The 14,478-nt window shown below is 41.6% G+C and overlaps 1 protein-coding gene across 1 annotated transcript in view; it reads left to right on the plus strand.

Annotated features, from left to right (window-relative positions):
- Positions 1-14,478, plus strand: part of LOC115160869 (transmembrane protein 163-like) — a 92,863-nt gene that overhangs the window by 1,993 nt on the left and 76,392 nt on the right. The window lies entirely within an intron of this gene.

Below are 14,478 nucleotides of genomic sequence, written 5' to 3' on the forward strand. Positions count from 1 at the left end.
TAAACCCAGGGTCGTTACAATATGAAGTAAAACGTCCAGGTTTCAAACAAATAAGGAATAGCCTATATGTTTTCTAGCGATACTAATGGTAGGCCTAACCATCTTCTGGTAGATGGAAAAGCTTTCCCAAAACCTTCTCTATTAAATGTTAACTACAGTAGCTACAAAGTAGTATACCAGTCAGAATGACATCATGATTATTTGCATCAATCCAATAGCCATTTCTTTTGAAAACGCCAACTCATGTGGTACAGAAACACTGCTAATCAAACAACAGTGCTAGGTGCTTCTACACTTTAATTAAGGGTAACTACACTTAAAAATATACATTTCTTAGATTTTTCCAAGACCTCAAAAGTGGTCTCCTGATGTAGTTTGAGCATGGTTATGGACTTAGAACTGTGTTTCCCAACCCTGGCCCTCTGTACCCTCAGCAGCACACCATTTTTGTTGTAGCCCTGGACAACCACAGCTCATTGAGGGCTTGATGATTAGTTGACAAGTTGAATCAGTGTGCTTGTCCAGGGTCACAATAAAAAAAAGTGTACTGTTGGAGGTACCCCAGGACCAGATTTGGGAAACACTGACTTAGAACATTCCATTTTCTGTTTGTTTCTGTAAAAAAAAAAAGTGTGACTTTGAGAGTGAAAACCTGAAAAAAATGTGGGAAAATCTGAAACCTGTGATTTTGATTTTTACAATTATCTGTTTCAATGGTAGCCTACTTGCACAGTACAGCTTGGGTTGGCCTGAATGTGAAAGACCAATATGGGATTTATCATTTTAGGGAATTCAGAGTGTATGTCACTGTTTCTCATAGAATTTTTCACACAGGGCGCCTTTCCTTCACGTTGTTTGAATTTAAAAATAATAATAATTTCAGTATACCCACTTCTCCAGACACCACTATACCACTGGAATCATCTCTTGTATTTATCTTGTATTTATCCTAACTCGCACATTATTTCCCCTTGCTTCCAGCCTAGTATTTAGTTTGGTACAGGGTGGTTAATATAACCCTGTCCAACCTCGGAAACAATGTTTCAATTTTAAATGTCTATTTCTGTAGTACCATACATAGAGTGAACGAGAACAACCCTTAGCTGTGTTATATTGGCCATATACCACACCACCCCGGGCCTTATTGCTTCATTCTTACATGTTCTATGTTTGAGCATCGTTCATTATTTTCCATAGAACGCATAGCCCCTCGTTGATTATCCTTCACATGATCTCTTTCACAAGTTTGATCATAATCCCTTTGTTATCCACATGGAGACTTGAAAATTATATAAAATATTACTGGATTGTCACGGATCCCTCTGGAACTTTCATTGCGCACACCTGGCCCCTATTCCCACTGATTGTATTTGTATATATGTGCCCTTTGTTCACCATGGTGAGGTTGATTATTGTTACTAGGTCCGTTGGTGCGTGTGAGTACCTGTGCTGTGTGTTTTGGGCTTTCGTGCCCTTGTGGATTGCACAGATGATTACGGGTATCGTCCCGTGTGTTAATCATTGTGCGCGTGTGATATTTATTCGAGGTACTCCTCGCTCTTTTGTTTGAGTTTCAACCCTGTGTTTTTGTATAGTGTTTGTTTGGTCTTCGTCCCCGTGCCTTTACACGGCACGCCGTAATTTGGGTGCAATAAATACCCCTATTACGCATTCCTGCGTCTGTTTCCCAAATCTCTTTATACCAATGTGACATGGATATGACCAAGGATATGACCAAGGCCCCAATTATGCTTATCATAACTCCCACCCCCACTTGGCATTCATCTTTGTAATAGTGTGAGATTACACATGGTGGCCCTTTCCATGCCAAATGATTAAAAACATTTTTTTTTTGCTTTATGCTGTAATATTTATATTTAGTCTTAATGGAAATCCATTACCAATTGGGTCATATGATGACCAGAGCCGTTGTAATGAGATGGCAATAAGGTAATATAACATAATTGCCCTAAAAATTATAGTATTTATTTTTAGGGCAATCTCGTTGGAAATTGTACAAATTGAGAGGTTCAAGACCCTCATAAGACGTCACAGTAAAATAGAAGGATGTATTGCAAAAATAAATAATACAATGGTAGTGAACTGGGAAAGATGGGTTAGTCTGTGGACATCTGAGGGTTGGAATTAAGATTGGAGTGATTGGTTTATTGGCAGATGTGCTTGGATTCCAGTGCAATTAGGAAATAAACTTTATATATAATGTTTATGTTTTCCATTAAGTCCTCCAACCAGGGGAGAGGGGGGTAGGGGCATAATAAATAAAACAATACAGTATATATAAAAAAAGGGGATTAGAAATTATGCAAGTAATGTTACTTGATAGACTTCAATTCTATCTGCTTACTTCATAGCTGATTTACCCCCCCCCCCCCCCGCCCCGCCAAGGACCGCTTACTCTAGTACTGTTAGTACCTATCAAAAGCGTCTGTTGAAGACAGACAGGTAAAGTGGTGAATGAGGAGAAACCCTAACTTCCTTAAAAGGAGCCACTCACCCGCCCTCTGGTTATTCTCAAGCATGCTTCTCTTCCTCACGCTCTTGCAAGCAGGGGAATGCGATGATACATTTCACTCATATTATTAGAGAACCAGGGTTAAGCAAGTAACCTTAAGTTCTCTTTCAAATACTTGCCAATTGTTAAATTTTTTTATAGATATAGTCACATAAACCAGATAGGTGTAGTGAAATGTTTTAATTTACAGGGTCAGCCATAGTAGTACGGCACACCTGGAGCAAATTGGTGTTAAATTCCTTGCTCAAGTGCACATCGACAGATTTTTCACCTTGTTTGCGCATGTATTCAAACCAACTACCTTTGTGTTTCTTGCCCAATGCTCTAACCGCTAGGCTACCTGCCACCCTAATTTCACTGCATCACTATGGGGATATGGCCAACATCTGTATCGCAAAACATACTCTCCGAAGCCAGGGAAGTCCCAACATCAGCAACCCTCAGAGGTCCCGAAACTAAGGGAGTACTGCCCCAAAAAGGTGCAGAGACAACCCATTAAGGGAAAAACCTCATAACAAAGTGAGGGGAAGCCCAATACAAGGCGTATACAATCTCAACAAGAAAATAGCTTAAAGTGTTTTGTCCAAATACTTGTGGATTCTAGTAATAAAAGAATGGACGACCTGACCAGAGAGGTCCAGGACCTGAAGAACAGTTTGCAGTCTTCCCAGGGTCAGCTCGATGAGTTGAAACAGGAGAACGGCAAGATGACAGCAATCTGTAAGTCATTGATAGAGGACATCAGTTCTGTGTGTGAATCCATGACAACAATGCTTGTCTCGAGGGACAATCAAGGCGGAACAACATGGTGGTGGACGGAATTGCAGATTCTCCACATGAGACTTGGATTGAGTCTGAGGACAAAGTGAGGGAAATGATCTCTGAGAAATTGAAGATGGACCACAGGGAGATTGAGGTGGAGCACACCCACAGGACTGGAAAACCCACCACCGGCCCAGGTGATAGGCCCAGGCCGATAGTGGTCAAGTTCCTGAGGTTCAAGGACAAAGTAGCTGTTCTGGAAAGAGCAAAGAACTTGAGAGGAACGTATATCTTCCTCAACGAGGACTATCCTGAAGCTGTGCGCCAGAAGAGGAAAGAACTGATCCCAGCCATGAAAGCTGCCAGAGCACGTGGGGACATTGCTTGTGTCCGTTATGACAGGCTCATTGTCCACCCTCCCTTCCAGAAGCCTGGAAGAGATGAGAGAGCCAAGCCTATGGTTTCGTAGCTCCAACCCCGCAGCACACACACACACACACACACACACACACACACACACACACACACACACACACACACACACACACACACACACACACACACACACACACACCAATGGATTAATGGACTGCTGAAGGTATATATTTTTCTCTTGCTTTGTTTGCTCTTTTCAGTTTTATGTTTATCTCTGATAAGCTACCCAGGAAAGGGCTAAAAATAGCCCATATTAATGTATGTAGCCTTAGAAATAAGGTTCATGAGAATAAATAACTTGCTAACATCAGATAACATTCATATATTAGCCATTTATGAGACTCACTTAGATAATTCATTTGATGATACATCAGTAGCAATACAAGGATATAACATCTATAGAAGAGACAGAAATTATTTTTGGGGAGGTGTTGCTGTATATATTCAGAGCCATATCCCTGTAATGCTTAAAGAAGATCTTATGTCAAGTGTTATTGAAGTGTTGTGGTTGCAGGTTCACTTGGCACATCTAAAGCCTTTTCTTTTGGGGTGTTGCTATAGGCCACCAAGTGCTAACAGTCAGTATCTAAATAATATGTGTGAAATGCTTGATAGTGTATGTGATGTAAACAGAGAGGTCTCCTTTCTTGGGGACCTGAATATTGACTGGTTTTCATCAAGCTGTCCCCTCAAGAGGAAGCTTCTTACTGTAACCAGTGCCTGTAATCTGGTTCAGGTTATTAATCAACCAACCAGGGTGTTTACAAACACTACAGGAACAAGATCATCTACATGTATCGATCACATTTTTACTAATACTGTAGAACTTTGTTCCTAAGCTGTATCCGTACCCATTGGATGCAGTGATCACAATATAGTGGCTATATCCTGGAAAGCCAAAGTTCCAACAGCTGGGCCTAAAATAGTGTATAAGAGATCATACAAAAGATTTTGCTGTGACTCTTAGGTGGATGATGTTAAAAATATGTGTTGGTCTGATGTGATTAATGAGGAGCATCCAGATGCTGCACTTTACACAATTTATGCAATTGCTTCTTCCAATTATTTATAAACATGCACCTGTCAAGAAACTGACTGTTAGAACTGTTAAGGCTCAATGGATTGATGAGGAATTAAAAAACTGTATGGTTGGAAGAGATGGGGCAAAAGGAGCGGCTAATAAGCCTGGCTGCACATCTGACGTGCTTACTTCTTGCAAATTGAGAAATTATGTGACTAAACTCAACAAAAAGAAGAATAAACTTTATTATGAAGCCAAGATCAATGATATAAAGAATTATTTTTTTTGAGTACTTTAAATGAAATTATGGGCAGAAAGACAAATTCAACTCCATCTTTCATCGAATCAGATGGCTTATTCATCACAAAACCATTTGATGTTGCCAATTATTTTAATTATTATTTCATTGGCAAAGTGGGCAAATTTTGGCAGAAAATGCCAACAACAAACAGTGAGCAATTGTATTTATGCATAAAAAAAACTAATAATAAAAGAAAAGCATTGCAAGTTTGAATTTTGTAAAGTTAGTGTGGGAGAGGTGGAAAAATGATTGTTATCGATCAATAATGACAAACCTCCTGGCATTGACAACTTAGATGGAAAGCTACTGAGGATGGTAGCTGACTATATAGCCAGTCCTATCTGTCATATCTTTAATCTGAGCCTAGAGGAAAGTCTATGTCCTCAGGCCTGGAGGGAAGCCAAAGTAATTCCGCTACCCAAGAGTGGTAAAGCGGCCTTTAATAGTTCTAACAACAGACCTATAAACTTGCTTCCAGCTCTTAGCAAACTGTTGGAAAAAATGGTGTTTGACCAAATACAATGCTATTTTTCTGTAAACAAATTAACAACAGACTTTCAGCATGCTTATAGAGAAGGGCACTCAACATGTACTGCACTGACACAAATGACTGATGATTGGTTGAAAGAAATCGATAATAAGAAGATTGTGGGAACTGTACTGTTAGATTTCAGTGCAGTCTTTGATATTATTGGCCATAACCTGTTGCCTGTTGTTGAAAAAACTTATTACATTTACATTTTAGTCATTTAGCAGACGCTCTTATCCAGAGCGACTTATGTGCTATGGCTTTTCAACCTCTGCCATAATGTGGATTTAGAGCTATCTGTCTAATAGAACTCAAAGGGTTTTCTTTAGTGGAAGCTTCTCTGATGTCAAATATGTAAAGTGTGGTGTACCGCAGGACAGCTGTCTAGGCCCTCTACTCTCTTCTATTTTTACCAATGACCTGCCACTGGCATTAAACAAAGCATGTGTGTCAATGTATGCTGATGATTCCACCATATACGCATAAGCAACCACAGCTAATGAAGACACTGAAACCATTAACAAAGAGTTGCAGTCTGTTTTGGAATGGGTGGAGAGTAATAAACTGGTCCTGAACATCTCTAAAACTAAGAGCGTTTTTATTTGGTACAATTCATTCCTTAAGTGCTAGACCTCAGCTGTATATTTTAATGAATGGCGTGGCTGTTTAACAAGTTGAGGAGACTAAATTACTTGGCATTACCTTAGATTGTAAACTGTCATGGTCAAAAGATATAGATTCAATGGTTGTAAATATGGGGAGAGGTCTAGCCGTAATAAAGAGACACTCTGCTTTTTTGACACCACACTTCAAAAAACAAGTTCTGCAGGCTCTAGTTTGGTCTAATCTTGATTATTGTCCAGTCGTGTGGTCCAGTGCTGCAAGGAAAGACCTAGTTAAGCTGGCCCAGAACAGAGCGGTACGTTTGGCTCTTAATTGTAATCAGAGAGCTGATATAAATACTATGGATGTCTATGGAGTCTTTCTTGGCTAAGAGTTGAGGAGAGACTGACTGAATCACTTCTTTTTATAAGAAACATTAATGTGTTGAAAATCCCAAATTGTTTGTATTGTCAACTTACTCACAGCTCTGACACACACACTTACCCCACCAGACATGCCAACAGGGGTCTTTTCACAGTCCCCAAATCCAGAACAAATTCAATAAAGCGTACAGTATTATATAGAGCCCTTATTGCATGGAACTTCTCATATTGCTCAAATAAACAGCAAACCTGGTTTGAAAAAACAGATAAAGCAAAACCTCTCCCCTACACAACGCCTCTCCCCTATTTGACCTAGATAGTTTGTGTGTATGCACTGATATGTAGGCTATGTGTGCCTTTTCATTTTTTTTATGTCGTTCTGTCCTTGTCTATTGATGTTCTGTATTATGTCATTCTGTATTATGTTTCATGTTTTGTGCAGACCCCAGGAAGAGTAGCTGCTGCTTTTGCAAAAGCTAATGGGGATCCTAATAAAATACCTAATACCAAATGAGATATGCTCCAAAAACAGTTCCCAATAGGTAAACTCATCAGAATATTGTCCCAAGAGAGAAGGGCCCACCCTCTTCTGAGGGTGATTGCCCAATGAGAGAGGAGCATGACACCCTTGCCCAAGCTCGCTTACAATCCAAGTAGATGCGAACTGCACGTACTGGACAACGACAGGGACACCTTTCTAGGGAAGGCGACAGGTGAAAAGCCATAGTCAAGGTGCAACAATGGGAGAAGAAAAAAAATTGACCCGAGCCAAAGATGGGGTTAGGTACATTAACCTGAAATACCTCTGGGCAGACTGCAGGCGCGAACAGTGGCTGGTAGAGCACAGTCCAGACATACGCTTAGGGCAGTAGTAAAGCAAAAGTTGGAGGAATATTATATCTCCAAGCTTTAAGCACAATAGACATGTCCCAGGACGAGCTAAAAGCTTAGCGACTGGGCGTAAGCAACATGCCCCCCTTAGAGACGACACAACAGTTATGGATAAACTGTATAACTGTTGGGGCCTTGGCAGGCAGAGAAAGATGAACCTTCTCTCCATCCAAAAGATCCCGCAGGGAGTATAGGACCATGGAAAACAGAGTGTAGGAAGGAACAATCTGTATAGTCACGCCACTTCTCCACAATTTTTTTTAACAACTGTAAAACAGAGAGCGCGCATAAAGGGCTGGCACTCTTTTTTCCAAGAGTCGTGGGCCTGTCTCTTTTCCTACTCTCTTTTTCCCCCCTTTTTCTCTCATCAGCTATCCCCGAAGGCTGAAGTGTCCTAGCCTGACGACTTATACTAAATTCTTCCACTGCTCTATTGCTTCCTAAATACTTTCGTCTGAGACTGCCACTATTGAAGTCGTTTGTGGTGACGAGGGGCACCACAACACGGGTGGTGTTGTACAAAACATAGTCATCAGCGGTTGGATTGTCTCTAACCAATCAGAATATCAAAGCCAATGACACATTTTCTAACTGCCACTTTCAAATTAAATAAAATGTTATTAGTCACATGCACCAAATACAACAGGTGTAGGTAGACCTTACAGTGAAATGCTTACTTACGAGCCCCAAACCAACAATGCAGTTTTAATAAAAATAAAAAATATGAATAAGAATAAGAAATAAAAGTAACAAGTAATTAAAGAACAGCAGTGAAATAACAATAGCGACACCATATACAGGGGTGTACCGGTACAGAGTCAATGTGTGGGGGCACCGGTTAGTCGAGGTAATTGAGATAATATGTACATGTAGGTAGAGTTATTAAAGTGACTATGCATAGATGATAATAACAGAGAGTAGCAGCAGTGTAAAAGAGGGCGGGGGGGGCAATGCAAATAGTCTGGGTAGCCATTTGATTAGATGTTCAGGAGTCTTATGGCTTGGGGGTAGAAGCTGTTTAGAAGCCTCTTAGACCTAGACTTGGCGCTCCGGTACCACTTGCCGTGTGGTAGCAGCGAGAACCGTCTATGACTAGGGTGGCTGGAGTCTTTGACAATTTTTAGGGCCTTCCTCTGACACCGCCTGGTAAAAGATCCCTGGTGGAATGTCTGGTGGGGTAAGTGTGTATGTCAGAGCTGTATGTAAGTTGACTATGCAAAGAATTTGGTATTTTCAACACATTAATGTTTCTTATAAAAAGAAGAAGAGATGCAGTCAGTCTCTCCCCAACTCTTGACCAAGAGAGACTGGCATGCATAGTATGCATAGTCCGTGGGTATGGCGTAGCGTTTGGCCGGAGCAAAAAGTATTGAGAATTGAGGATTGAGAATTGCTTCGTTCACTAGGGTGTTTGCTGAAGTGTTTTAGGGAGTGTTTGACAGTGATGAGGGGTGGTCGTTTTACCGCGGGCCCATAACGGACGCAGGCAATGAGGCAGTGATCGCTGAGATCCTGGTTGAAGACAGGTGTATTTAGATGGCAGGTTGGTCAGGAGGGTGAGGGTGCCCGTGTTTACGGATTTAGGGTTGTACCTGGCAGGTTCCTTGATAATTTGTGTGAGATTGAGGGCATCTAGCTTTGATTGTAGGACGGCCGGGGTGTTAAGCATATCCCAGTTTAGGTCACCTAACAGTACAAACTCTGAAGATAATTGGGGGGCAATTAATTCACATATGGTGTCCAGGGCACAGCTGGGGGCTGATGGGGGTCTATAACAGGCGGCAACAGTGAGACACTTATTTCTGGAAAGGTGGATTTTTAAAAGTAGAAGCTCGAACAGTTTGGGCACAGACTTAGATAGCATGACAGAACTCTGCAGGCTATCTCTGCAGTAGATTGCAACTCCAACCCTTTGGCAGTTCTATTTTGGCGGAAAATGTTGTAGTTGGGGATGGAAATTTCAGAATTTTTGGTGGCCTTCCTAAGCCAGAATTCAGACACGGCTAAGACATCAGGGTTGGCGAAGTGTGCTAAAGCAGTGAATAAAACAAACTTAGAGAGGAGGCTTCTGATGTTAACATGCATGAAACCAAGGCTTTTACGGTTACAGAAGTCAACAAATGATAGCACCTGGGGAATAGGAGTGGAACTTGCAGCTACAGGGCCTGGGTTAACCTCTACATCACCAGAGGAACAGAGGAGGAGTAGGATAAGGGTATGGCTAAAGGCTATAAAAACTGGTCGTCTAGTGCGTTGGGGACAGAGAATAGAAGGAGTAGATTTCTGGGCATGGTAGAATATATTTCAGGGCATGATGTACAGACAATGGTATGGTAGGATGTGAGTACAGGGGAGGTAAACCTAGGCGTTGAGTGATGATTTCGTCTCTGGAGGCACCAATTAAGCCAGGTGAGGTCTCCGCATGGGTGTGGGGTGGGACAAAAGAGCTATCTAAGGCATTTTGAGTGGGACTGAGGGCTCTACAGTGAAATAAAAACAATAAGAACTAGCAAAGACAGCAGTAGACAAGGCATATTAACATTAGAGAGAGGCATAAAGTAGAGGTCGACCGATTATGATTTTTCAACGCCGATACCAATTATTGGAGGACCAAAATGGCCGATACCGATTAATCGGCCTATTTTTATATATATATATATATATATTTGTAATAATGACAATTACAACAATACTGAATGAACACTTATTTTAACTTAATATAATACATCAATAAAATCAATTTAGTCTCAAATAAATAATGAAACATCTATAATTTGGTAAATAATGCAAAAACAAAGTGTTGGAGAAGAAAGTAAAAGTGCAATATGTGCCATGTAAAAAAGCTAGCGTTTAAGTTACTTGCTCAGAACATATGAAAGCTGGTGGTTCCTTTTAACATGAGTCTTCAATATTCCCAGGTAAGAAGTTTTAGGTTGTAGTTATTATAGGACTATTTCTCTCTATACCATTTGTATTTCATATACCTTTGACTGTTGGATGTTCTAATAGGTACTTTAGTATTGCCAGCCTAATCTCGGGAGTTGATAGGCTTGAAGTCATAAACAGCGCAATGCTTGAAGCACAGCGAAGAGCTGCTGGCAAATGCAGGAAAGTGCTGTTTGAATGAATGCTTACGAGCCTGCTGCTGCCTACCACCGCTCAGTCAGACTGCTCTATCAAATCATAAACTTAATTATAATATAATAACACACAGAAATACGAGCCTTAGGTAATTAATATGGTCAAATCCGGAAACTATCATTTCGAAAACAAAACGTTTATTCTTTCAGTGAAATACGGAACCGTTCCGTATTTTATCTAACGGGTGACATCCCTAAGTCTTAATATTGCTGTTACATTGCACAACCTTCAATGTTATGTCATAATTACGTACAATTCTGGCAAATTAATTACCGTCTTTGTTAGGAAGAAATGGTCTTCACACAGTTCGCAATGAGCCAGGCGGCCCAAACTGCTGCAAATACCCTGACTCTGCTTGCACAGAACGCAAGAGAAGTGACACCATTTCCCTAGTTAAAATGAAATTCATGTTAGCAGGCAATATTAACTAATATGCAGGTTTAAAAATATATACTTGTGTATTGATTGTAAGAAAGGCATTGATGTTTATGGTTAGGTACACATTGGTGCAACGAAAGTGTTTTTTTTGCGAATGCGCTTGTTAAATCACCCGTTTGGCGAAGTAGGCTGTGATTCAATGATAAATTAACAGGCACTGCATCGATTATATGCAACGCAGGACAAGCTAGATAAACTAGTAATATCATCAACCATGTGTAGTTAACTAGTGATTATGTTAAGATTGATTGTTTTTCATAAGATAAGTTTAATGCTAGGTAGCACCTTACCTTGGCTCCTTGCTGCACTGTAGTCAACCTGCCACGCAGTCTCCTCATGGAGTGCAATGTAATCAACCATAATTGGTGTCCAAAATGCTGATTACCGATTGTTATGAAAACTTGAAATCGGCCCTAATTAATCAGCCATTCCGATTAATCGGTCGACCTCTAGCATAAAGCAATCACAGCTGTTGATCAGGAGAGCTAAGACAACACCGGGTAAATGGCGATGAATGGGCAGAGCGGGTCAGTTAGGTACATACAGGACCTGAGTTCGAGGATGGAGCGGACAGGTAAACAAAATGAAGTACTGTGTTATTGAAACAGTCCAGGGTGTGTAGTCGTGTAGTCGAGTGATCATAGGGTCAAAAGAGCAGCCATAGGTGAGTCAGGGTGCCGTTCGGTAGTCACTACTACGCTAGGCGAGCAGGGGACACAGCGTTCAGAAAAGCTAGTGGGCCGGGGCTAGTAGATGGTTCTTCGGCAACATCGTAACAGAATAGCCTGTTGAGACCACATCTGGCGATCACGTCGGCAGTCCAGTCGTGATGGATCGGCGGGGCTCCGTGTCGACAATAAAGGGTCCAGGCCAATTGGCAAAGGAGGTATTGTAGCCCTAGGATTAGCTGGTATATGGGCCTAGCTCGAGGCTAGCTCAAGTCTAGCTGGTGCCTACTTCAGGACAGAGGCATTAGCTAACAGTAGCCACTCGTTTGCAGCTAGCTAGCTGCGATGATCCGGTGTAATGATCCAGAGCGGCAGGAATCCGGTGATATGGTAGAGAGAAGCAGTCTGATATGCTCTGGGTTGATATCGCGCTGTGCAGACTGTCAGGTGTTGTCCGAGCTAAGGCTGGCTGGTTACCAAGAAAAAGGTGAAGACCACTAGCCGTGGCTAACAAAGACTAGTAGCTAGTTAGCTGGCTAGCTCCTGTTGGAAGTTCCGGTTATAAAGAATAAAAATAGCAGATTCGTACCACATTGGGTGAGGCGGGTTGCAGGAAAGTATATTTAGTTTATAAATAGATAGTGAGATTAAGATATATACGAAAAAGACTGGCTATTTACACGGAATAAGACGCGGGATAAGACAACAACAAATACACACGTCCTACTGCTACACAATCTTGGGCATTTATATGTTAGCTCTCCCATCCCAAACGGCATGGTCACCATGTTTTGGGATGGGGTCTCCCTGGGCCCTCATAGGGTCATCTCGTCTACCAGGCTGCAGCAAGTCAGTCTGGATAGATGCAGCAAGCGGGCTCTTTCGGGACAGAGCAGCCAGCGCCATGACATAAGACGTCAAGCAATAAAGCCTAAGGAAGAAGCACGCAACTGTGGCGCAGTATTCGTAATCCTGGGCAGCAGAACAGCTTCGTAACTGGTATGTCTTGGCCCTGCTCCATGAAGAAGGGTTTTCAAGAGCAAAGGCAGAGCAGGCAGTGACCTGGCTGCGTGAACCAATCGCAGTAAAAAGTGGTAAGATGAAAAGCAGAAGCTTTGTGGACTCCCAAGACCGCAGAGCCATGAGGCTAGCCAGTCGGTCTAGTTAACACAAGCAAATAAACATGGGTTAAACTTGATGAGAGAATTGATCTAGCAATGTTACTGTGTTGCAGGTTGTAATGCTGGTGTGGTTATCTTGCCTGGGGCTTTAACTAACTAGCACGTACCTCGTGGTGAAGTTGTGCCGTGGCAACTCGGTGCTGGCTGAAGGAAACCCCATGGGGGCTGAGTTAGAGTCCTCCCATGACCGACGGAGCTGTGAGGCTTAGACGGTCGGTCTAGTTAACACAACGGGTGAACGTAGGTTAAACTAGATAAGAGAAGGGAGCTAGTAATACTACTGTCTTTTAGGTAGGGTATGCTAGTGAGGTTAGCTTACATCTCAGTGAGCTAGCCAAGTTAGCCTTGCAGCATGGGCTAATTGAGTCTCAATAGCTAGCCTTGATGCTAGCTACCAACGGAGACTGAGAAGTAGAAAAGGAATTAGCCAGTTAGCTTCAGCTGGCTGGTGTGCTAACGTGGCAAAGTTGGTTTAACTTTGGAGAACCTATCGCTGGTGATAGTTAGGGACTGTCAAGAAATTACACAATGTAAATGGGACAATATTTTCATTTTGCACATATTTTAGTTGTCTCATTAAATGCTTTCAATATTTGTATATGAATTACTACAACTTATAGTTGGTTTGAGGTTTTTTACGCATTGAAATTTGGAGCTATTAACCTTTAAAAATATTGTCCCATGTACGTTGTGTAATTTACTGATGGTCTCTAACTAGCCCCATAGGTACAGTTGAAGTCGGACGTTTACATACACTTAGGTTGGAGTCATTAAAACTCGTTTTTCAACCACTCCACACATTTCTTGTTAACAAACTATAGTTTGGCAAGTCGGTTAGGACATCTACTTTGTGAATGACACAAGTAATTATTCCAACAATTGTTTACAGACAGATTACTTCACTTATAATTCACTACATCACAATTCCAGTGGGTCAGAAGTTTACATACACTAAGTTTACTGTGCCTTTAAACAGCTTGGAAAATTCCAGAAAATTATGTCATGGCTTTATAAGCTTCTGATAGGCTAATTTACATAATTTTAGTCAATTGGAGGTGTACCTGTGGATGTATTTCAAGGACTACCTTCAAACTCAGTGCCTCTTTGCTTGACATCATGGGAAAATCAAAAGAAATCAGCCAAGACCTCAGAAAAAAGGTTGTAGTCTCCACAAGTCTGGTTCATCCTTGGGAGAAATTTCCAAGCCCCTGAAGCTACCACGTTCATCTGTACAAACAATAGTACGCAAGTATAAACACCATGGGACCACGCAGCCGTCTTACCGCTCAGGAAGGAGACACGTTCTGTCTCCTAGGGATGAACGTACTTTGGTGTGAAAAGTGCAAATCAATCCCAGAACAACAGCAAAGGACCTTGTGAAGATGCTGGAGGAAACAGGTACAAAACTATATCCACAGTAAAACGAGTCCTATATCGACATAACGTGAAAGGCCGCTCAGCAAGGAAGAAGCCACTGCTCCAAAACCGCCATAAAAAAGCCAGACTATGGTTTGCAACTGCACATGGGGACAAAGATCGTACTTTTTGGAGAAATGTCCTGGTCTGATAAAACAAAAATAAAACTGTTTGGC

Source organism: Salmo trutta, chromosome 24, assembly GCF_901001165.1.
Source record: "Salmo trutta chromosome 24, fSalTru1.1, whole genome shotgun sequence".
Classification (NCBI taxonomy): Eukaryota; Metazoa; Chordata; class Actinopteri; order Salmoniformes; family Salmonidae; genus Salmo; species Salmo trutta.